Raw genomic sequence first — 22,483 nt, 5'->3', positions numbered from 1 at the left:
AATATCCTCAGATGAAATCTGGAAAGAAGCTTTCTGAGAAACTGTTTAGTGTTCTGTTAATTCATCTCACAGAGTTACATCTGTATTTCGTGGATCTCTTTGCTAGCCTTATTTCTGTGGAATCTGAAAACAGATATTTCGGATCCCATTGAAGACTATAGGGCCAAAGGAAATATCCTCCGATAACAAAGAGAAAGAAGCTTTCTGAGAAACTTCTTTGCGTTCTGTGAAATCATCTCACAGAGTTACAGCTTTCCCCTCAAGAAGCCTTTCGCTAAGACAGTTCTTGTGTAATTGGAAACGTGATATTTGGAAGCCCTTTGAGGGCTATGGTGAAAAAGGAAATATCCTCAGATGAAATCTGGAAAGAAGCTTTCTGAGAAACTGCTTAGTGTTCTGTTAATTCATCTCACAGAGTTACATCTGTATTTCGTGGATCTCTTTGCTAGCCTTATTTCTGTGGAATCTGAGAACAGATGTTTCGGATCCCATTGAAGACTATAGGGCCAAAGGAAATATCCTCCGATAACAATTAGAAAGAAGATTTCTGAGAAACTTCTTTGCGTTCTGTGAAATCATCTCACAGAGTTACAGCTTTCCCCTCAAGAAGCCTTTCGCTAACACAGTTCTTGTGGAATTGTTAAAGTGATATTTGGAAGCCCTTAGAGGGCTATGGTGAAAAAGGAAATATCCTCAGATGAAATCTGGAAAGAATCTTTCTGAGAAACTGCTTAGTGTTCTGTTAATTCATCTCACAGAGTTACATCTGTATTTCGTGGATCTCTTTGCTAGCCTTATTTCTGTGGAATCTGAGAACAGATATTTCGGATCCCATTGAAGACTATAGGGCCAAAGGAAATATCCTCCGATAACAAATAGAAAGAAGCTTTCCTAGAAACTTCTTTGTGTTCTATGAAATCATCTCACAGAGTTACAGCTTTCCCCTCAAGAAGCCTTTCGCTAAGACAGTTCTTGTGGAATTGGCAAAGTGATATTTGGAAGCCCATAGAGGGCTATGGTGAAAAAGGAAATATCCTCAGATGAAATCTGGAAAGAAGCTTTCTGAGAAACTGCTTAGTGTTCTGTTAATTCATCTCACAGAGTTACATCTGTATTTCGTGGATCTCTTTGCTAGCCTTATTTCTGTGGAAACTGAGAACAGATATTTCGGATCCCTTTGAAGACTATAGGGCCAAAGGAAATATCCTCCGATAACAAAGAGAAAGAAGCTTTCTGAGAAACTCCTTTTTTTTCTGTGAAATCATCTCACAGAGTTACAGCTTTCCCCTCAAGAAGCCTTTCACTGAGACAGTTCTTGTGGAATTGGCAAAGTGATATTTGGAAGCACATAGAGGGCTATGGTGAAAAAGGAAGTATCTTGAAATGAAATCTGGAAAGAAGCTTTCTGAGAAACTGCTTAGTGTTCTGTTAATTCATCTCACAGAGTTACATCTGTATTTCGTGGATCTCTTTGCTAGCCTTATTTCTGTGGAATCTGAGAACAGATATTTCGGATCCCATTGAAGACTATAGGGCCAAAGGAAATATCCTCCGATAACAAATAGAAAGAAGCTTTCTGAGAAACTTCTTTGCGTTCTGTGAAATCATCTCACAGAGTTACAGCTTTCCCCTCAAGAAGCCTTTCGCTAAGACAGTTCTTGTGGAATTGGCAAAGTGATATTTGGAAGCCCTTAGAGGGCTATGGAGAAAAAGGAAATATCCTCAGATGAAATCTGGAAAGAAGCTTTCTGAGAAACTGCTTAGTGTTCTGTTAATTCATCTCACAGAGATACATCTGTATTTCGTGGATCTCTTTGCTAGCCTTATTTCTGTGGAATCTGAGAACAGATATTTCGGATCCCGTTGAACACTATAGGGCCAAAGGAAATATCCTCCAATAACAAATAGAAAGAAGCTTTCTGAGAAACTTCTTTGCGTTCTGTGAAATCATCTCACAGAGTTACAGCTTTTGCCTAAAGAAGCCTTTCGCTAAGACAGTTCTTGTGGAATTGGCAAGGTGATATTTGGAAGCCCATAGAGGGCTATGGTGAAAAAGGAAATATCCTCAGATGAAATCTGGAAAGAAGCTTTCTGAGAAACTGCTTAGTGATCGGTTAATTTTCTCACAGAGTTACATCTGTATTTCGTGAATCTCTTTGCTAGCCTTATTTCTGTGGAATCTGAGAACAGATATTTCGGATCACTTTGAAGACTATAGGGCCAAAGGAAATATCCTCGGATAACAAAGAGAAAGAAGCTTTCTGAGAAACTTCTTTGTGTTCTGTGAAATCATCTCACAGAGTTACAGCCTTCCCCTCAAGAAGGCTTTCGCTAAGACAGTTCTTGTGGAATTGGCAAAGTGATATTTGGAAGCCCATAGAGGGCTATTGTGAAAAAGGAAATATACTCAGATGAAATCTGGAAAGAAGCTTTCTGAGAAACTGCTTAGTGTTCTGTTAATTCATCTCACAGAGTTACATCTGTATTTCGTGGATCTCTTTGCTAGCCTTGTTTCTGTGGAACCTGAGAACAGGTATTTCAGATCCCATTGAAGACTACAGGGCCAAAGGAAATATCCTCCGATTACAAAAAGAAAGAAGCTTTCCTAGAAACTTCTTTGTGTTCTGTGAAATCATCTCACAGAGTTACAGCTTTCCTCTCAAGGAGCCTTTCGCTAAGACAGTTCTTGTGGAATTGGCAAAGTGATATTTGGAAGCCCATAGAGGGCTATGGTGAAAAAGGAAATATCCTCAGATGAAATCTGGAAAGAAGCTTTCTGAGAAACTGTTTAGTGTTCTGTTAATTCATCTCACAGAGTTACATCTGTATTTCGTGGATCTCTTTGCTAGCCTTATTTCTGTGGAATCTGAAAACAGATATTTCGGATCCCATTGAAGACTATAGGGCCAAAGGAAATATCCTCCGATAACAAAGAGAAAGAAGCTTTCTGAGAAACTTCTTTGCGTTCTGTGAAATCATCTCACAGAGTTACAGCTTTCCCCTCAAGAAGCCTTTCGCTAAGACAGTTCTTGTGTAATTGGAAACGTGATATTTGGAAGCCCTTTGAGGGCTATGGTGAAAAAGGAAATATCCTCAGATGAAATCTGGAAAGAAGCTTTCTGAGAAACTGCTTAGTGTTCTGTTAATTCATCTCACAGAGTTACATCTGTATTTCGTGGATCTCTTTGCTAGCCTTATTTCTGTGGAATCTGAGAACAGATGTTTCGGATCCCATTGAAGACTATAGGGCCAAAGGAAATATCCTCCGATAACAATTAGAAAGAAGATTTCTGAGAAACTTCTTTGCGTTCTGTGAAATCATCTCACAGAGTTACAGCTTTCCCCTCAAGAAGCCTTTCGCTAACACAGTTCTTGTGGAATTGTTAAAGTGATATTTGGAAGCCCTTAGAGGGCTATGGTGAAAAAGGAAATATCCTCAGATGAAATCTGGAAAGAATCTTTCTGAGAAACTGCTTAGTGTTCTGTTAATTCATCTCACAGAGTTACATCTGTATTTCGTGGATCTCTTTGCTAGCCTTATTTCTGTGGAATCTGAGAACAGATATTTCGGATCCCATTGAAGACTATAGGGCCAAAGGAAATATCCTCCGATAACAAATAGAAAGAAGCTTTCCTAGAAACTTCTTTGTGTTCTATGAAATCATCTCACAGAGTTACAGCTTTCCCCTCAAGAAGCCTTTCGCTAAGACAGTTCTTGTGGAATTGGCAAAGTGATATTTGGAAGCCCATAGAGGGCTATGGTGAAAAAGGAAATATCCTCAGATGAAATCTGGAAAGAAGCTTTCTGAGAAACTGCTTAGTGTTCTGTTAATTCATCTCACAGAGTTACATCTGTATTTCGTGGATCTCTTTGCTAGCCTTATTTCAGTGGAATCTGAGAACAGATATTTCGGATCCCATTGAAGACTATAGGGCCAAAGGAAATATCCTCCGATAACAAAGAGAAAGAAGCTTTCTGAGAAACTTCTTTGCGTTCTGTGTAATCATCTCACAGAGTTACAGCTTTCCCCTCAAGAAGCCTTTCGCTAAGACAGTTCTTGTGGAATTTGCAAAGTGATATTTGGAAGACCCTAGAGGGCTATGGTGAAAAAGGAAATATCCTCAGATGAAATCTGGAAAGAAGCTTTCTGAGAAACTGCTTAGTTGTCTGTTAATTCATCTCACAGAGTTACATCTGTATTTCGTGGATCTCTTTGCTAGCCTTATTTCTGTGGAATCTGAGAACAGATATTTCGGATCCCATTGATGACTATAGGGCCAAAGGAAATATCCACCGATAACAAAGAGAAACAAGCTTTCTGAGAAACTTCTTTGCGTTCTGTGAAATCATCACACAGAGTCACAGCTTTCCCCTCAAGAAGCCTTTCGCTAAGACAGTTCTTGTGGAATTGGCAAAGTGATATTTGGAAGCCCATAGAGGGCTATGGTGAAAAAGGAAATATCCTCAGATGAAATCTGGAAAGAAGCTTTCTGAGAAACTGCTTAGTGTTCTGTTAATTCATCTCACAGAGTTACATCTGTATTTCGTGGATCTCTTTGCTAGCCTTATTTCTGTGGAATCTGAGAACAGATATTTCGGATCCCATTGATGACTATAGGGCCAAAGGAAATATCCTCCGATAACAAATAGAAAGAAGCTTTCTGAGAAACTTCTTTGCGTTCTGTGAAATCATCTCACAGAGTCACAGCTTTCCCCTCAAGAACCTTTCGCTAAGACAGTTCTTGTGGAATTGGAAAAATGATATTTGGAAGCCCATAGAGGGCTATGGTGAAAAAGGAAATATCCTCAGATGAAATCTGGAAAGAAGCTTTCTGAGAAACTGCTAAGTGTTCTGTTAATTCATCTCACAGAGTTACATCTGTATTTCGTGGATCTCTTTGCTAGCCTTATTTCAGTGGAATCTGAGAACAGATATTTCGGATCCCATTGAAGACTATAGGGCCAAAGGAAATATCCTCCGATAACAAAGAGAAAGAAGCTTTCTGAGAAACTTCTTTGTGTTCTGTGACATCATCTCACACAGTTACAGCTTTCCCCTCAAGAAGCCTTTCGCTAAGACAGTTCTGGTGGAATTGGCAAAGTGATATTTGGAAGGCCATAGAGGGCTATGGTGAAAAAGGAAATATCCGCAGATGAAATCTGGAAAGAAGCTTTCTGAGAAACTGCTTAGTGTTCTGTTCATACATGTCACAGAGTTACATCTGTATTTCGTGGATCTCTTTGCTAGCCTTATTTCTGTGGAATCTGAGAACAGATATTTCGGATCCCATTGAAGACTATAGGGCCAAAGTGAATATCCTTCGATAACAAAGAGAAAGAAGCTTTCTGACAAACTTCTTGGCGTTCTGTGAAATCATCTCACAGAGTTACAGCTTTCCCCTCAAGAAGCCTTTCGCTAAGACAGTTCTTGTGGAATTGGCAAAGTGATATTTGGAAGCCCATAGAGGGCTATGGTGAAAAAGGAAATATCCTCAGATGAAATCTGGAAAGAAGGTTTCTGAGATACTGCTTAGTGTTCTGTTAATTCATCTCACAGAGTTACATCAGTATTTCGTGGATCTCTTTGCTAGCCTTATTTCTGTGGAAACTGAGAACAGATATTTCGGATCCCTTTGAAGACTATAGGGCCAAAGGAAATATCCTCCGATAACAAAGAGAAAGAAGCTTTCTCAGAAACTCCTTTTTGTTCTGTGAAATCATCTCACAGAGTTACAGCTTTCCCCTCAAGAAGCCTTTCACTGAGACAGTTCTTGTGGAATTGGCAAAGTGATATTTGGAAGCCCATAGAGGGCTATGGTGAAAAAGGAAGTATCCTCAGATGAAATCTGGAAAGAAGCTTTCTGAGAAACTGCTTAGTGTTCTGTTAATTCATCTCACAGAGTTACATCTGTATTTCGTGGATCTCTTTGCTAGCCTTATTTCTGTGGAATCTGAGAACAGATATTTCGGATCGCATTGAAGACTATAGGGCCAAAGGAAATATCCTCCGATAACAAATAGAAAGAAGCTTTCTGAGAAACTTCTTTGCGTTCTGTGAAATCATCTCACAGAGTTACAGCTTTCCCCTCAAGAAGCCTTTCGCTAAGACAGTTCTTGTGGAATTGGCAAGGTGATATTTGGAAGCCCATAGAGGGCTATGGTGAAAAAGGAAATATCCTCAGATGAAATCTGGAAAGAAGCTTTCTGAGAAACTGCTTAGTGTTCTGTTAATTCATCTCACAGAGATACATCTGTATTTCGTGGATCTCTTTGCTAGCCTTATTTCTGTGGAATCTGAGAACAGATATTTCGGATACCATTGAAGACTATAGGGCCAAAGGAAATATCCTCCAATAACAAATAGAAAGAAGCTTTCTGAGAAACTTCTTTGCGTTCTGTGAAATCATCTCACAGAGTTACAGCTTTTGCCTAAAGAAGCCTTTCGCTAAGACAGTTCTTGTGGAATTGGCAAGGTGATATTTGGAAGCCCATAGGGGGCTATGGTGAAAAAGGAAATATCCTCAGATGAAATCTGGAAAGAAGCTTTCTGAGAAACTGCTTAGTGATCGGTTAATTCATCTCACAGAGTTACATCTGTATTTCGTGAATCTCTTTGCTAGCCTTATTTCTGTGGAATCTGAGAACAGATATTTCGGATCACTTTGAAGACTATAGGGCCAAAGGAAATATCCTCCGATAACAAAGAGAAAGAAGCTTTCTGAGAAACTTCTTTGTGTTCTGTGAAATCATCTCACAGAGTTACAGCTTTCCCCTCAAGAAGGCTTTCGCTAAGACAGTTCTTGTGGAGTTGGCAAAGTGATATTTGGAAGCCCATAGAGGGCTATTGTGAAAAAGGAAATATACTCAGATGAAATCTGGAAAGAAGCTTTCTGAGAAACTGCTTAGTGTTCTGTTAATTCATCTCACAGAGTTACATCTGTATTTCGTGGATCTCTTTGCTAGCCTTGTTTCTGTGGAATCTGAGAACACGTATTTCAGATCCCATTGAAGACTATAGGGCCAAAGGAAATATCCTCCGATTACAAAAAGAAAGAAGCTTTCTGAGAAACTTCTTTGTCTTCTGTGAAATCATCTCACAGAGTTACAGCTTTCCCCTGAAGAAGCCTTTCGCTGAGACAGTTCTTGTGGAATTGGCAAAGTGATATTTGGAAGCCCGTAGAGGGCTATGGTGAAAAAGGAAATATCCTTAGATGAAATCTGGAAGGAAGCTTTCTGAGAAACTGCTTAGTGTTCGGTTAATTCATCTCACAGAGTTACAACTGTATTTCGTGTATCTCTTTGCTAGTCTTATTTCTGTGGAATCTGAGAATAGGTATTTCAGGTCCCTTTGAAGACTATAGGGCCAAAGGAAATATACTCCGATTACAAAAAGAAAGAAACTTTCTGAGAAATTTCATTGTGTTCTGTGAAATCATCTCACAGAGTTACAGCTTTCCCCTCAAGAAGCCTTTCGCTAAGAGAGATCTTGCGGAATTGGCAAAGTGATATTTGGAAGCCCATAGAGGGCTATGGTGAAAAAGCAAATATCCTCAGATGAAATCTGGAAAGAAGCTTTCTGAGAAACTGCTTAGTGTTCGGTTAATTCATCTCACAGAGTTACATCTGTATTTCGTGGATCTCTTTGCTAGCCTTATTTCTGAGGAATCTGAGAACAGATATTTCGGATCCCATTGAAGACTATAGGGCCAAAGGAAATATCCTCCGATAACAAAGAGAAAGAAGCTTTCTGAGAAACTTCTTTGCGTTCTGTGAAATCATCTCACAGAGTTACCGCTTTCCCCTCAAGAAGCCTTTCGCTAAGACAGTTCTTGTGTAATTGGCAAGGTGATATTTGGAAGCCCATAGAGGGCTATGGTGAAAAAGGAAATATCCTCAGATGAAATCTGGAAAGAAGCTTTCTGAGAAACTGCTTAGTGTTCGGTTAATTCATCTCACAGAGTTACATCTGTATTTCGTGGATCTCTTTGCTACCCTTGTTTCTGTGGAATCTGAGAACAGGTATTTCAGATCCCATTGAAGACTATAGGGCCAAAGGAAATATCCTCCGATTACAAAAAGAAAGAAGCTTTCCTAGAAACTTCTTTGTGTTCTGTGAAATCATCTCACAGAGTTACAGCTTTCCTCTGAAGGAGCCTTTCGCTAAGACAGTTCTTGTGGAATTGGCAAAGTGATATTTGGAAGCCCATAGAGGGCTATGGTGAAAAAGGAAATATCCTCAGATGAAATCTGGAAAGAAGCTTTCTGAGAAACTGCTTAGTGTTCTGTTAATTCATCTCACAGAGTTACATCTGTATTTCGTGGATCTCTTTGCTAGCCTTATTTCTGTGGAATCTGAGAACAGATATTTCGGATCCCATTGAAGACTATAGGGCCATAGGAAATATCCTCCGATAACAAAGAGAAAGAAGCTTTCTGAGAAACTTCTTTGCGTTCTGTGAAATCATCTCACAGAGTTACAGCTTTCCTCTCAAGAAGCCTTTCGATAAGACAGTTCTTGTGGAATTGGCAAAGTGATATTTGGAAGCCCATAGAGGGCTATGGTGAAAAAGGAAATATCCTCAGATGAAATCTGGAAAGAAGCTTTCTGAGAAACTGCTTAGTGTTCTGTTAATTCATCTCACAGAGTTCCATCTGTATTTCGCGGATCTCTTTGCTTCCCTTATTTCTGTGGAATCTGAGAACAGATATTTCGGATCCCATTGAAGACTATAGGGCCAAAGGAAATATCCTCCGATAACAATTAGAAAGAAGATTTCTGAGAAACTTCTTTGCGTTCTGTGAAATCATCTCACAGAGTTACAGCTTTCCCCTCAAGAAGCCTTTCGCTAACACAGTTCTTGTGGAATTGTTAAAGTGATATTTGGAAGCCCTTAGAGGGCTATGGTGAAAAAGGAAATATCCTCAGATGAAATCTGGAAAGAATCTTTCTGAGAAACTGCTTAGTGTTCTGTTAATTCATCTCACAGAGTTACATCTGTATTTCGTGGATCTCTTTGCTAGCCTTATTTCTGTGGAATCTGAGAACAGATATTTCGGATCCCATTGAAGACTATAGGGCCAAAGGAAATATCCTCCGATAACAAATAGAAAGAAGCTTTCCTAGAAACTTCTTTGTGTTCTATGAAATCATCTCACAGAGTTACAGCTTTCCCCTCAAGAAGCCTTTCGCTAAGACAGTTCTTGTGGAATTGGCAAAGTGATATTTGGAAGCCCATAGAGGGCTATGGTGAAAAAGGAAATATCCTCAGATGAAATCTGGAAAGAAGCTTTCTGAGAAACTGCTTAGTGTTCTGTTAATTCATCTCACAGAGTTACATCAGTATTTCATGGATCTCTTTGCTAGCCTTATTTTTGTGGAATCTGAGAACAGATATTTCGGATCCCATTGAAGACTATAGGGCCATAGGAAATATCCTCCGACAACAAAGAGAAAGAAGCTTTCTGAGAAACTTCTTTGCATTCTGTGAAATCATCTCACAGAGTTACAGCTTTCCTCTCAAGTAGCCTTTTGATAAGACAGTTCTTGTGGAATTGGTAAAGTTATATTTGGAAGCCCATAGAGGGCTATGGTGAAAAAGGAAATATCCTCAGATGAAATCTGGAAAGAAGCTTTCTGAGAAACTGCTTAGTGTTCGGTTAATTCATCTTACAGAGTTCCATCTGTATTTCGTGGATCTCTTTGTTATCCTTATTTCTGTGGAATCTGAGAACAGATATTTCGGATTCCATTGAAGACTATAGGGCCAAAGGAAATATCCTCCGATAACAAATAGAAAGAAGCTTTCTGAGAAACTTCTTTGTTGTCTGTGAAATCATCTCACAGAGTTACAGCTTTCCCCTGAAGAAGCCTTTCGCTGAGACAGTTCTTGTGGAATTGGCAAAGTGATATTTGGAAGCCCGTAGAGGGCTATGGTGAAAAAGGAAATATCCTTAGATGAAATCTGGAAGGAAGCTTTCTGAGAAACTGCTTAGTGTTCGGTTAATTCATCTCACAGAGTTACAACTGTATTTCGTGTATCTCTTTGCTAGCCTTATTTCTGTGGAATCTGAGAACAGGTATTTCAGATCCCTTTGAAGACTATAGGGCCAAAGGAAATATACTCCGATTACAAAAAGAAAGAAACTTTCTGAGAAATTTCTTTCTGTTCTGTGAAATCATCTCACAGAGTTACAGCTTTCCCCTCAAGAAGCCTTTCGCTAAGACAGTTCTTGCGGAATTGGCAAGGTGATATTTCGAAGCCCATAGAGGGCTATGGTGAAAAAGCAAATATCCTCAGATGAAATCTGTAAAGAAGCTTTCTGAGAAACTGCTTAGTGTTCTGTTAATTCATCTCACAGAGTTACATCTGTATTTCGTGGATCTCTTTGCTAGCCTTATTTCTGTGGAATCTGAGAACAGATATTTCGGATCCCATTGAAGACTATAGGGCCAAAGGAAATATCCTCCGATAACAAAGAGAAAGAAGCTTTCTGGGAAACTTCTTTGTGTTCTGTGAAATCATCTCACAGAGTTACAGCTTTCCCCTCAAGAAGCCTTTCGCTAAGACAGTTCTTGTGGAATTGGCAAAGTGATATTTGGAAGCCCATAGAGGGCTATGGTGAAAAAGGAAATATCCTCAGATGAAATCTGGAAAGAAGCTTTCTGAGAAACTGCTTAGTGATCGGTTAATTCATCTCACAGAGTTACAGCTGTATTTCGTGAATCTCTTTGCTAGCCTTATTTCTGTGGAATCTGAGAACAGATATTTCGGATCACTTTGAAGACTATAGGGCCAAAGGAAATATCCTCCGATAACAAAGAGAAAGAAGCTTTCTGGGAAACTTCTTTGTGTTCTGTGAAATCATCTCACAGAGTTACAGCTTTCCCCTCAAGAAGCCTTTCGCTAAGACAGTTCTTGTGGAATTGGCAAAGTGATATTTGGAAGCCCATAGAGGGCTATTGTGAAAAAGGAAATATCCTCAGATGAAATCTGGAAAGAAGCTTTCTGAGAAACTGCTTAGTATTCTGTTAATTCATCTCACAGAGTTACATCTGTATTTCGTGGATCTCTTTGCTAGCCTTGTTTCTGTGGAATCTGAGAACAGGTATTTCAGATCCCATTGAAGACTATAGGGCCAAAGGAAATATCCTCCGATTACAAAAAGAAAGAAGCTTTCCTAGAAACTTCTTTGTGTTCTGTGAAATCATCTCACAGAGTTACAGCTTTCCTCTCAAGGAGCCTTTCGCTAAGACAGTTCTTGTGGAATTGGCAAAGTGATATTTGGAAGCCCATAGAGGGCCATTTTGAAAAAGGAAATATCCTCAGATGAAATCTGGAAAGAAGCTTTCTGAGAAACTGCTTAGTGTTCTGTTAATTCATCTCACAGAGTTACATCTGTATTTCGTGGATCTCTTTGCTAGCCTTATTTCTGTGGAATCTGAGAACAGATATTTCGGATCCCATTGAAGACTATAGGGCCATAGGAAATATCCTCCGATAACAAAGAGAAAGAAGCTTTCTGAGAAACTTCTTTGTGTTCTGTGAAATCATCTCACAGAGTTACAGCTTTCCCCTCAAGAAGCCTTTCGCTAAGACAGTTCTTGTGGAATTGGCAAAGTGATATTTGGAAGCCCATAGAGGGCTATGGTGAAAAAGGAAATATCCTCAGATGAAATCTGGAAAGAAGCTTTCTGAGAAACTGCTTAGTGTTATGTTAATTCATCTCACAGAGTTCCATCTGTATTTCGCGGATCTCTTTGCTTGCCTTATTTCTGTGGAATCTGAGAACAGATATTTCGGATGCCATTGAAGACTATAGGGCCAAAGGAAATATCCTCCGATAACAAATAGAAAGAAGATTTCTGAGAAACTTCTTTGCGTTCTGTGAAATCATCTCACAGAGTTACAGCTTTCCCCTCAAGAAGCCTTTCGCTAACACAGTTCTTGTGGAATTGTTAAAGTGATATTTGGAAGCCCTTAGAGGGCTATGGTGAAAAAGGAAATATCCTCAGATGAAATCTGGAAAGAATCTTTCTGAGAAACTGCTTAGTGTTCTGTTAATTCATCTCACAGAGTTACATCTGTATTTCGTGGATCTCTTTGCTAGCCTTATTTCTGTGGAATCTGAGAACAGATATTTCGGATCCCATTGAAGACTATAGGGCCAAAGGAAATATCCTCCGATAACAAATAGAAAGAAGCTTTCCTAGAAACTTCTTTGTGTTCTGTGAAATCATCTCACAGAGGTACAGCTTTCCCCTCAAGAAGCCTTTCGCTAAGACAGTTCTTGTGGAATTGGCAAAGTGATATTTGGAAGCCCATAGAGGGCTATGGTGAAAAAGGAAATATCCTCAGATGAAATCTGGAAAGAAGCTTTCTGAGAAACTGCTTAGTGTTCTGTTAATTCATCTCACAGAGTTACATCTGTATTTCGTGGATCTCTTTGCTAGCCTTATTTCTGTGGAATCTGAGAACAGATATTTCGGATCCCATTGAAGACTATAGGGCCATAGGAAATATCCTCCGACAACAAAGAGAAAGAAGCTTTCTGAGAAACTTCTTTGCGTTCTGTGAAATCATCTCACAGAGTTACAGCTTTCCTCTCAAGTAGCCTTTTGATAAGACAGTTCTTGTGGAATTGGCAAAGTGATATTTGGAAGCCCATAGAGGGCTATGGTGAAAAAGGAAATATCCTCAGATGAAATCTGGAAAGAAGCTTTCTGAGAAACTGCTTAGTGTTCTGTTAATTCATCTCACAGAGTTCCATCTGTATTTCGCGGATCTCTTTGCTTGCCTTATTTCTGTGGAATCTGAGAACAGATATTTCGGATCCCATTGAAGACTATAGGGCCAAAGGAAATATCCTCCGATAACAAATAGAAAGAAGATTTCTGAGAAACTTCTTTGCGTTCTGTGAAATCATCTCACAGAGTTACAGCTTTCCCCTCAAGAAGCCTTTCGCTAACACAGTTCTTGTGGAATTGTTAAAGTGATATTTGGAAGCCCTTAGAGGGCTATGGTGAAAAAGGAAATATCCTCAGATGAAATCTGGAAAGAATCTTTCTGAGAAACTGCTTAGTGTTCTGTTAATTCATCTCACAGAGTTACATCTGTATTTCGTGGATCTCTTTGCTAGCCTTATTTCTGTGGAATCTGAGAACAGATATTTCGGATCCCGTTGAAGACTATAGGGCCAAAGGAAATATCCTCCGATAACAAATAGAAAGAAGCTTTCCTAGAAACTTCTTTGTGTTCTGTGAAATCATCTCACAGAGTTACAGCTTTCCCCTCAAGAAGCCTTTCGCTAAGACAGTTCTTGTGGAATTGGCAAAGTGATATTTGGAAGCCCATAGAGGGCTATGGTGAAAAAGGAAATATCCTCAGATGAAATCTGGAAAGAAGCTTTCTGAGAAACTGCTTAGTGTTCTGTTAATTCATCTCACAGAGTTACATCAGTATTTCGTGGATCTCTTTGCTAGCCTTATTTCTGTGGAATCTAGAACAGATATTTCGGATCCCATTGAAGACTATAGGGCCATAGGAAATATCCTCCGACAACAAAGAGAAAGAAGCTTTCTGAGAAACTTCTTTGCGTTCTGTGAAATCATCTCACAGAGTTACAGCTTTCCTCTCAAGTAGCCTTTTGATAAGACAGTTCTTGTGGAATTGGCAATGTGATATTTGGAAGCCCATAGAGGGCTATGGTGAAAAAGGAAATATCCTCAGATGAAATCTGGAAAGAAGCTTTCTGAGAAACTGCTTAGTGTTCGGTTAATTCATCTCACAGAGTTCCATCTGTATTTCGTGGATCTCTTTGCTAGCCTTATTTCTGTGGAATCTGAGAACAGATATTTCGGATCCCATTGAAGACTATAGGGCCAAAGGAAATATCCTCCGATAACAAATAGAAAGAAGCTTTCTGAGAAACTTCTTTGTCTTCTGTGAAATCATCTCACAGAGTTACAGCTTTCCCCTGAAGAAGCCTTTCGCTGAGACAGTTCTTGTGGAATTGGCAAAGTGATATTTGGAAGCCCGTAGAGGGCTATGGTGAAAAAGGAAATATCCTTAGATGAAATCTGGAAGGAAGCTTTCTGAGAAACTGCTTAGTGTTCGTTTAATTCATCTCACAGAGTTACAACTGTATTTCGTGTATCTCTTTGCTAGCCTTATTTCTGTGGAATCTGAGAACAGGTATTTCAGATCCCTTTGAAGACTATAGGGCCAAAGGAAATATACTCCGATTACAAAAAGAAAGAAACTTTCTGAGAAATTTCTTTGTGTTCTGTGAAATCATCTCACAGAGTTACAGCTTTCCCCTCAAGAAGCCTTTCGCTAAGACAGTTCTTGCGGAATTGGCAAGGTGATATTTGGAAGCCCACAGAGGGCTATGGTGAACAAGCAAATATCCTCAGATGAAATCTGTAAAGAAGCTTTCTGAGAAACTGCTTAGTGTTCTGTTAATTCATCTCACAGAGTTACATCTGTATTTCGTGGATCTCTTTGCTAGCCTTATTTCTGTGGAATCTGAGAACAGATATTTCGGATCCCATTGAAGACTATAGGGCCAAAGGAAATATCCTCCGATAACAAAGAGAAAGAAGCTTTCTGAGAAACTTCTTTGCGTTCTGTGAAATCATCTCACAGAGTTACCGCTTTCCCCTCAAGAAGCCTTTCGCTAAGACAGTTCTTGTGTAATTGGCAAGGTGATATTTGGAAGCCCATAGAGGGCTATGGTGAAAAAGGAAATATCCTCAGATGAAATCTGGAAAGAAGCTTTCTGAGAAACTGCTTAGTGTTTGGTTAATTCATCTCACAGAGTTACATCTGTATTTCGTGGATCTCTTTGCTAGCCTTATTTCTGAGGAATCTGAGAACAGATATTTCGGATCCCATTGAAGACTATAGGGCCAAAGGAAATATCCTCCGATAACAAAGAGAAAGAAGCTTTCTGGGAAACTTCTCTGTGTTCTGTGAAATCATCTCACAGAGTTACAGCTTTCCCCTCAAGAAGCCTTTCGCTAAGACAGTTCTTGTGGAATTGGCAAAGTGATATTTGGAAGCCCATAGAGGGCTATGGTGAAAAAGGAAATATCCTCAGATGAAATCTGGAAAGAAGCTTTCTGAGAAACTGCTTAGTGATCGGTTAATTCAACTCACAGAGTTACATCTGTATTTCGTGAATCTCTTTGCTAGCCTTATTTCTGTGGAATCTGAGAACAGATATTTCGGATCACCTTGAAGACTATAGGGCCAAAGGAAATATCCTCCGATAACAAAGAGAAAGAAGCTTTCTGGTAAACTTCTTTGTGTTCTGTGAAATCATCTCACAGAGTTACAGCTTTCCCCTCAAGAAGCCTTTCGCTAACACAGTTCTTGTGGAATTGTTAAAGTGATATTTGGAAGCCCTTAGAGGGCTATGGTGAAAAAGGAAATATCCTCAGATGAAATCTGGAAAGAATCTTTCTGAGAAACTGCTTAGTGTTCTGTTAATTCATCTCACAGAGTTACATCTGTATTTCGTGGATCTCTTTGCTAGCCTTATTTCTGTGGAATCTGAGAACAGATATTTCGGATCCCATTGAAGACTATAGGACCAAAGGAAATATCCTCCGATAACAAATAGAAAGAAGCTTTCCTAGAAACTTTTTTGTGTTCTGTGAAATCATCTCACAGAGTTACAGCTTTCCCCTCAAGAAGCCTTTCGCTAAGACAGTTCTTGTGGAATTGGCAAAGTGATATTTGGAAGCCCATAGAGGGCTATGGTGAAAAAGGAAATATCCTCAGATGAAATCTGGAAAGAAGCTTTCTGAGAAACTGCTTAGTGTTCTGTTAATTCATCTCACAGAGTTACATCTGTATTTCGTGGATCTCTTTGCTAGCCTTATTTCTGTGGAATCTGAGAACAGATATTTCGGATCCCATTGAAGACTATAGGGCCATAGGAAATATCCTCCGACAACAAAGAGAAAGAACCTTTCTGAGAAACTTCTTTGCGTTCTGTGAAATCATCTCACAGAGTTACAGCTTTCCTCTCAAGTAGCCTTTGGATAAGACAGTTCTTGTGGAATTGGCAAAGTGATATTTGGAAGCCCATAGAGGGCTATGGTGAAAAAGGAAATATCCTCAGATGAAATCTGGAAAGAAGCTTTCTGAGAAACTGCTTAGTGTTCTGTTAATTCATCTCACAGAGTTCCATCTGTATTTCGCGGATCTCTTTGCTTGCCTTATTTCTGTGGAATCTGAGAACAGATATTTCGGATCCCATTGAAGACTATAGGGCCAAAGGAAATATCCTCCGATAACAAATAGAAAGAAGATTTCTGAGAAACTTCTTTGCGTTCTGTGAAATCATCTCACAGAGTTACAGCTTTCCCCTCAAGAAGCCTTTCGCTAACACAGTTCTTGTGGAATTGTTAAAGTGATATTTGGAAGCCCTTAGAGGGCTATGGTGAAAAAGGAAATATCCTCAGATGAAATCTGGAAAGAATCTTTCTGAGAAACTGCTTAGTGTTCTGTTAATTCATCTCACAGAGTTACATCTGTATTTCGTGGATCTCTTTGCTAGCCTTATTTCTGTGGAATCTGAGAACAGATATTTCGGATCCCGTTGAAGACTATAGGGCCAAAGGAAATATCCTCCGATAACAAATAGAAAGAAGCTTTCCTAGAAACTTCTTTGTGTTCTGTGAAATCATCTCACAGAGTTACAGCTTTCCCCTCAAGAAGCCTTTCGCTAAGACAGTTCTTGTGGAATTGGCAAAGTGATATTTGGAAGCCCATAGAGGGCTATGGTGAAAAAGGAAATATCCTCAGATGAAATCTGGAAAGAAGCTTTCTGAGAAACTGCTTAGTGTTCTGTTAATTCATCTCACAGAGTTACATCAGTATTTCGTGGATCTCTTTGCTAGCCTTATTTCTGTGGAATCTAGAATAGATATTTCGGATCCCATTGAAGACTATAGGGCCATAGGAAATATCCTCCGACAACAAAGAGAAAGAAGCTTTCTGAGAAACTTCTTTGCGTTCTGTGAAATCATCTCACAGAGTTACAGCTTTCCTCTCAAGTAGCCTTTTGATAAGACAGTTCTTGTGGAATTGGCAATGTGATATTTGGAAGCCCATAGAGGGCTATGGTGAAAAAGGAAATATCCTCAGATGAAATCTGGAAAGAAGCTTTCTGAGAAACTGCTTAGTGTTCGGTTAATTCATCTCACAGAGTTCCATATGTATTTCGTGGATCTCTTTGCTAGCCTTATTTCTGTGGAATCTGAGAACAGATATTTCGGATCCCATTGAAGACTATAGGGCCAAAGGAAATATCCTCCGATAACAAATAGAAAGAAGCTTTCTGAGAAACTTCTTTGTCTTCTGTGAAATCATCTCACAGAGTTACAGCTTTCCCCTCAAGAAGCCTTTCGCTGAGACAGTTCTTGTGGAATTGGCAAAGTGATATTTGGAAGCCCGTAGAGGGCTATGGTGAAAAAGGAAATATCCTTAGATGAAATCTGGAAGGAAGCTTTCTGAGAAACTGCTTAGTGTTCGTTTAATTCATCTCACAGAGTTACAACTGTATTTCGTGTATCTCTTTGCTAGCCTTATTTCTGTGGAATCTGAGAACAGGTATTTCAGATCCCTTTGAAGACTATAGGGCCAAAGGAAATATACTCCGATTACAAAAAGAAAGAAACTTTCTGAGAAATTTCTTTGTGTTCTGTGAAATCATCTCACAGAGTTACAGCTTTCCCCTCAAGAAGCCTTTCGCTAAGACAGTTCTTGCGGAATTGGCAAGGTGATATTTGGAAGCCCACAGAGGGCTATGGTGAAAAAGCAAATATCCTCAGATGAAATCTGTAAAGAAGCTTTCTGAGAAACTGCTTAGTGTTCTGTTAATTCATCTCACAGAGTTACATCTGTATTTCGTGGATCTCTTTGCTAGCCTTATTTCTGTGGAATCTGAGAACAGATATTTCGGATCCCATTGAAGACTATAGGGCCAAAGGAAATATCCTCCGATAACAAAGAGAAAGAAGCTTTCTGAGAAACTTCTTTGCGTTCTGTGAAATCATCTCACAGAGTTACCGCTTTCCCCTCAAGAAGCCTTTCGCTAAGACAGTTCTTGTGTAATTGGCAAGGTGATATTTGGAAGCCCATAGAGGGCTATGGTGAAAAAGGAAATATCCTCAGATGAAATCTGGAAAGAAGCTTTCTGAGAAACTGCTTAGTGTTCGGTTAATTCATCTCACAGAGTTACATCTGTATTTCGTGGATCTCTTTGCTAGCCTTATTTCTGAGGAATCTGAGAACAGATATTTCGGATCCCATTGAAGACTATAGGGCCAAAGGAAATATCCTCCGATAACAAAGAGAAAGAAGCTTTCTGGGAAACTTCTCTGTGTTCTGTGAAATCATCTCACAGAGTTACAGCTTTCCCCTCAAGAAGCCTTTCGCTAAGACAGTTCTTGTGGAATTGGCAAAGTGATATTTGGAAGCCCATAGAGGGCTATGGTGAAAAAGGAAATATCCTCAGATGAAATCTGGAAAGAAGCTTTCTGAGAACCTGCTTAGTGATCGGTTAATTCATCTCACAGAGTTACATCTGTATTTCGTGAATCTCTTTGCTAGCCTTATTTCTGTGGAATCTGAGAACAGATATTTCGGATCACTTTGAAGACTATAGGGCCAAAGGAAATATCCTCCGATAACAAAGAGAAAGAAGCTTTCTGGTAAACTTCTTTGTGTTCTGTGAAATCATCTCACAGAGTTACAGCTTTCCCCTCAAGAAGCCTTTCGCTAACACAGTTCTTGTGGAATTGTTAAAGTGATATTTGGAAGCCCTTAGAGGGCTATGGTGAAAAAGGAAATATCCTCAGATGAAATCTGGAAAGAATCTTTCTGAGAAACTGCTTAGTGTTCTGTTAATTCATCTCACAGAGTTACATCTGTATTTCGTGGATCTCTTTGCTAGCCTTATTTCTGTGGAATCTGAGAACAGATATTTCGGATCCCATTGAAGACTATAGGACCAAAGGAAATATCCTCCGAGAACAAATAGAAAGAAGCTTTCTGAGAAACTTTTTTGTGTTCTGTGAAATCATCTCACAGAGTTACAGCTTTCCCCTCAAGAAGCCTTTCGCTAAGACAGTTCTTGTGGAATTGGCAAAGTGATATTTGGAAGCCCATAGAGGGCTATGGTGAAAAAGGAAATATCCTCAGATGAAATCTGGAAAGAAGCTTTCTGAGAAACTGCTTAGTGTTCTGTTAATTCATCTCACAGAGTTACATCTGTATTTCGTGGATCTCTTTGCTAGCCTTATTTCTGTGGAATCTGAGAACAGATATTTCGGATCCCATTGAAGACTATAGGGCCATAGGAAATATCCTCCGACAACAAAGAGAAAGAAGCTTTCTGAGAAACTTCTTCGCGTTCGGTGAAATCATCTCACAGAGTTACAGCTTTCCTCTCAAGTAGCCTTTTGATAAGACAGTTCTTGTGGAATTGGCAAAGTGATATTTGGAAGCCCATAGAGGGCTATGGTGAAAAAGGAAATATCCTCAGATGAAATCTGGAAAGAAGCTTTCTGAGAAACTGCTTAGTGTTCGGTTAATTCATCTCACAGAGTTCCATCTGTATTTCGTGGATCTCTTTGCTAGCCTTATTTCTGTGGATTCTGAGAACAGATATTTCGGATCCCATTGTAGACTATATGGCCAAAGTGAATATCCTTCGATAACAAAGAGAAAGAAGCTTTCTGACAAACTTCTTGGCGTTCTGTGAAATCATCTCACAGAGTTACAGCTTTCCCCTCAAGAAGCCTTTCGGTAAGACAGTTCTTGTGGAATTGGCAAAGTGATATTTGGAAGCCCATAGAGGGCTATGGTGAAAAAGGAAATATCCTCAGATGAAATCTGGAAAGAAGCTTTCTGAGATACTGCTTAGTGTTCGGTTAATTCATCTCACAGAGTTACATCAGTATTTCGTGGATCTCTTTGCTAGCCTTATTTCTGTGGAAACTGAGAACAGATATTTCGGATCCCTTTGAAGACTATAGGGCCAAAGGAAATATCCTCCGATAACAAAGAGAAAGAAGCTTTCTGAGAAACTTCTTTGTGTTCTGTGACATCATCTCACACAGTTACAGCTTTCCCCTCAAGAAGCCTTTCGCTAAGACAGTTCTGGTGGAATTGGCAAAGTGATATTTGGAAGGCCATAGAGGGCTATGGTGAAAAAGGAAATATCCGCAGATGAAATCTGGAAAGAAGTTTTCTGAGAAACTGCTTAGTGTTCTGTTCATACATCTCACAGAGTTACATCTGTATTTCGTGGATCTCTTTGCTAGCCTTATTTCTGTGGAATCTGAGAACAGATATTTCGGATCCCATTGAAGACTATAGGGCCAAAGTGAATATCCTTCGATAACAAAGAGAAAGAAGCTTTCTGACAAACTTCTTGGCGTTCTGTGAAATCATCTCACAGAGTTACAGCTTTCCCCTCAAGAAGCCTTTCGCTAAGACAGTTCTTGTGGAATTGGCAAAGTGATATTTGGAATCCCTTAGAGGGCTATGGTGAAAAAGGAAATATCCTCAGATGAAATCTGGAAAGAAGCTTTCTGAGAAACTGCTTAGTGATCGGTTAATTCATCTCACAGAGTTACATCTGTATTTCGTGAATCTCTTTGCTAGCCTTATTTCTGTGGAATCTGAGAGCAGATATTTCGGATCACTTTGAAGACTATAGGGCCAAAGGAAATATCCTCCGATAACAAAGAGAAAGAAGCTTTCTGAGAAACTTCTTTTTGTTCTGTGAAATCATCTCACAGAGTTACAGCTTTCCCCTCAAGAAGGCTTTCGCTAAGACAGTTCTTGTGGAATTGGCAAAGTGATATTTGGAAGCCCATAGAGGGCTATTGTGAAAAAGGAAATATACTCAGATGAAATCTGGAAAGAAGCTTTCTGAGAAACTGCTTAGTGTTCTGTTAATTCATCTCACAGAGTTACATCTGTATTTTGTGGATCTCTTTGCTAGCCTTGTTTCTGTGGAATCTGAGAACAGGTATTTCGGATCCCATTGAAGACTATAGGGCCAAAGGAAATATCCTCCGATTACAAAAAGAAAGAAGCTTTCCTAGAAACTTCTTTGTGTTCTGTGAAATCATCTCACAGAGTTACAGCTTTCCTCTCAAGGAGCCTTTCGCTAAGACAGTTCTTGTGGAATTGGCAAAGTGATATTTGGAAGCCCATAGAGGGCTATGGTGAAAAAGGAAATATCCTCAGATGAAATCTGGAAAGAAGCTTTCTGAGAAACTGCTTAGTGTTCTTTTAATTCATCTCACAGAATTACATCTGTATTTCGTGGATCTCTTTGCTAGCCTTATTTCTGTGGAATCTGAGAACAGATATTTCGGATCCCATTGAAGACTATAGGGCCATAGGAAATATCCTCCGATAACAAAGAGAAAGAAGCTTTCTGAGAAACTTCTTAGCGTTCTGTGAAATCATCTCACAGAGTTACAGCTTTCCTCTCAAGAAGCCTTTCGATAAGACAGTTCTTGTGGAATTGGCAAAGTGATATTTGGAAGCCCATAGTGGGCTATGGTGAAAAAGGAAATATCCTCAGATGAAATCTGGAAAGAAGCTTTCTGAGAAACTGCTTAGTGTTCTGTTAATTCATCTCACAGAGTTCCATCTGTATTTCGCGGATCTCTTTGCTTGCCTTATTTCTGTGGAATCTGAGAACAGATATTTCGGATCCCTTTGAAGACTATAGGGCCAAAGGAAATATCCTCCGATAACAAATAGAAAGAATATTTCTGAGAAACTTCTTTGCGTTCTGTGAAATCATCTCACAGAGTTACAGCTTTCCCCTCAAGAAGCCTTTCGCTAACACAGTTCTTGTGGAATTGTTAAAGTGATATTTGGAAGCCCTTAGAGGGCTATGGTGAAAAAGGAAATATCCTCAGATGAAATCTGGAAAGAATCTTTCTGAGAAACTGCTTAGTGTTCTGTTAATTCATCTCACAGAGTTACATCTGTATTTCGTGGATCTCTTGGCTAGCCTTATTTCTGTGGAATCTGAGAACAGATATTTCGGATCCCTTTGAAGACTATAGGGCCAAAGGAAATATCCTCCGATAACAAATAGAAAGAAGCTTTCCTAGAAACTTCTTTGTGTTCTGTGAAATCATCTCACAGAGTTACAGCTTTCCCCTCAAGAAGCCTTTCACTAAGACAGTTCTTGTGGAATTGGCAAAGTGATATTTGGAAGCCCATAGAGGGCTATGGTGAAAAAGGAAATATCCTCAGATGAAATCTGGAAAGAAGCTTTCTGAGAAACTGCTTAGTGTTCTGTTAATTCATCTCACAGAGTTACATCTGTATTTCGTGTATCTCTTTGCTAGCCTTATTTCAGTGGAATCTGAGAACAGATATTTCGGATCCCATTGAAGACTATAGGGCCATAGGAAATATCCTCCGACAACAAAGA

This window comes from Macaca mulatta, chromosome 10, assembly GCF_049350105.2.
Source record: "Macaca mulatta isolate MMU2019108-1 chromosome 10, T2T-MMU8v2.0, whole genome shotgun sequence".
Lineage (NCBI taxonomy): Eukaryota > Metazoa > Chordata > Mammalia > Primates > Cercopithecidae > Macaca > Macaca mulatta.
The sequence above is the reverse complement of the archived record's forward strand: the minus strand, read 5'-3'. Positions refer to the sequence as shown.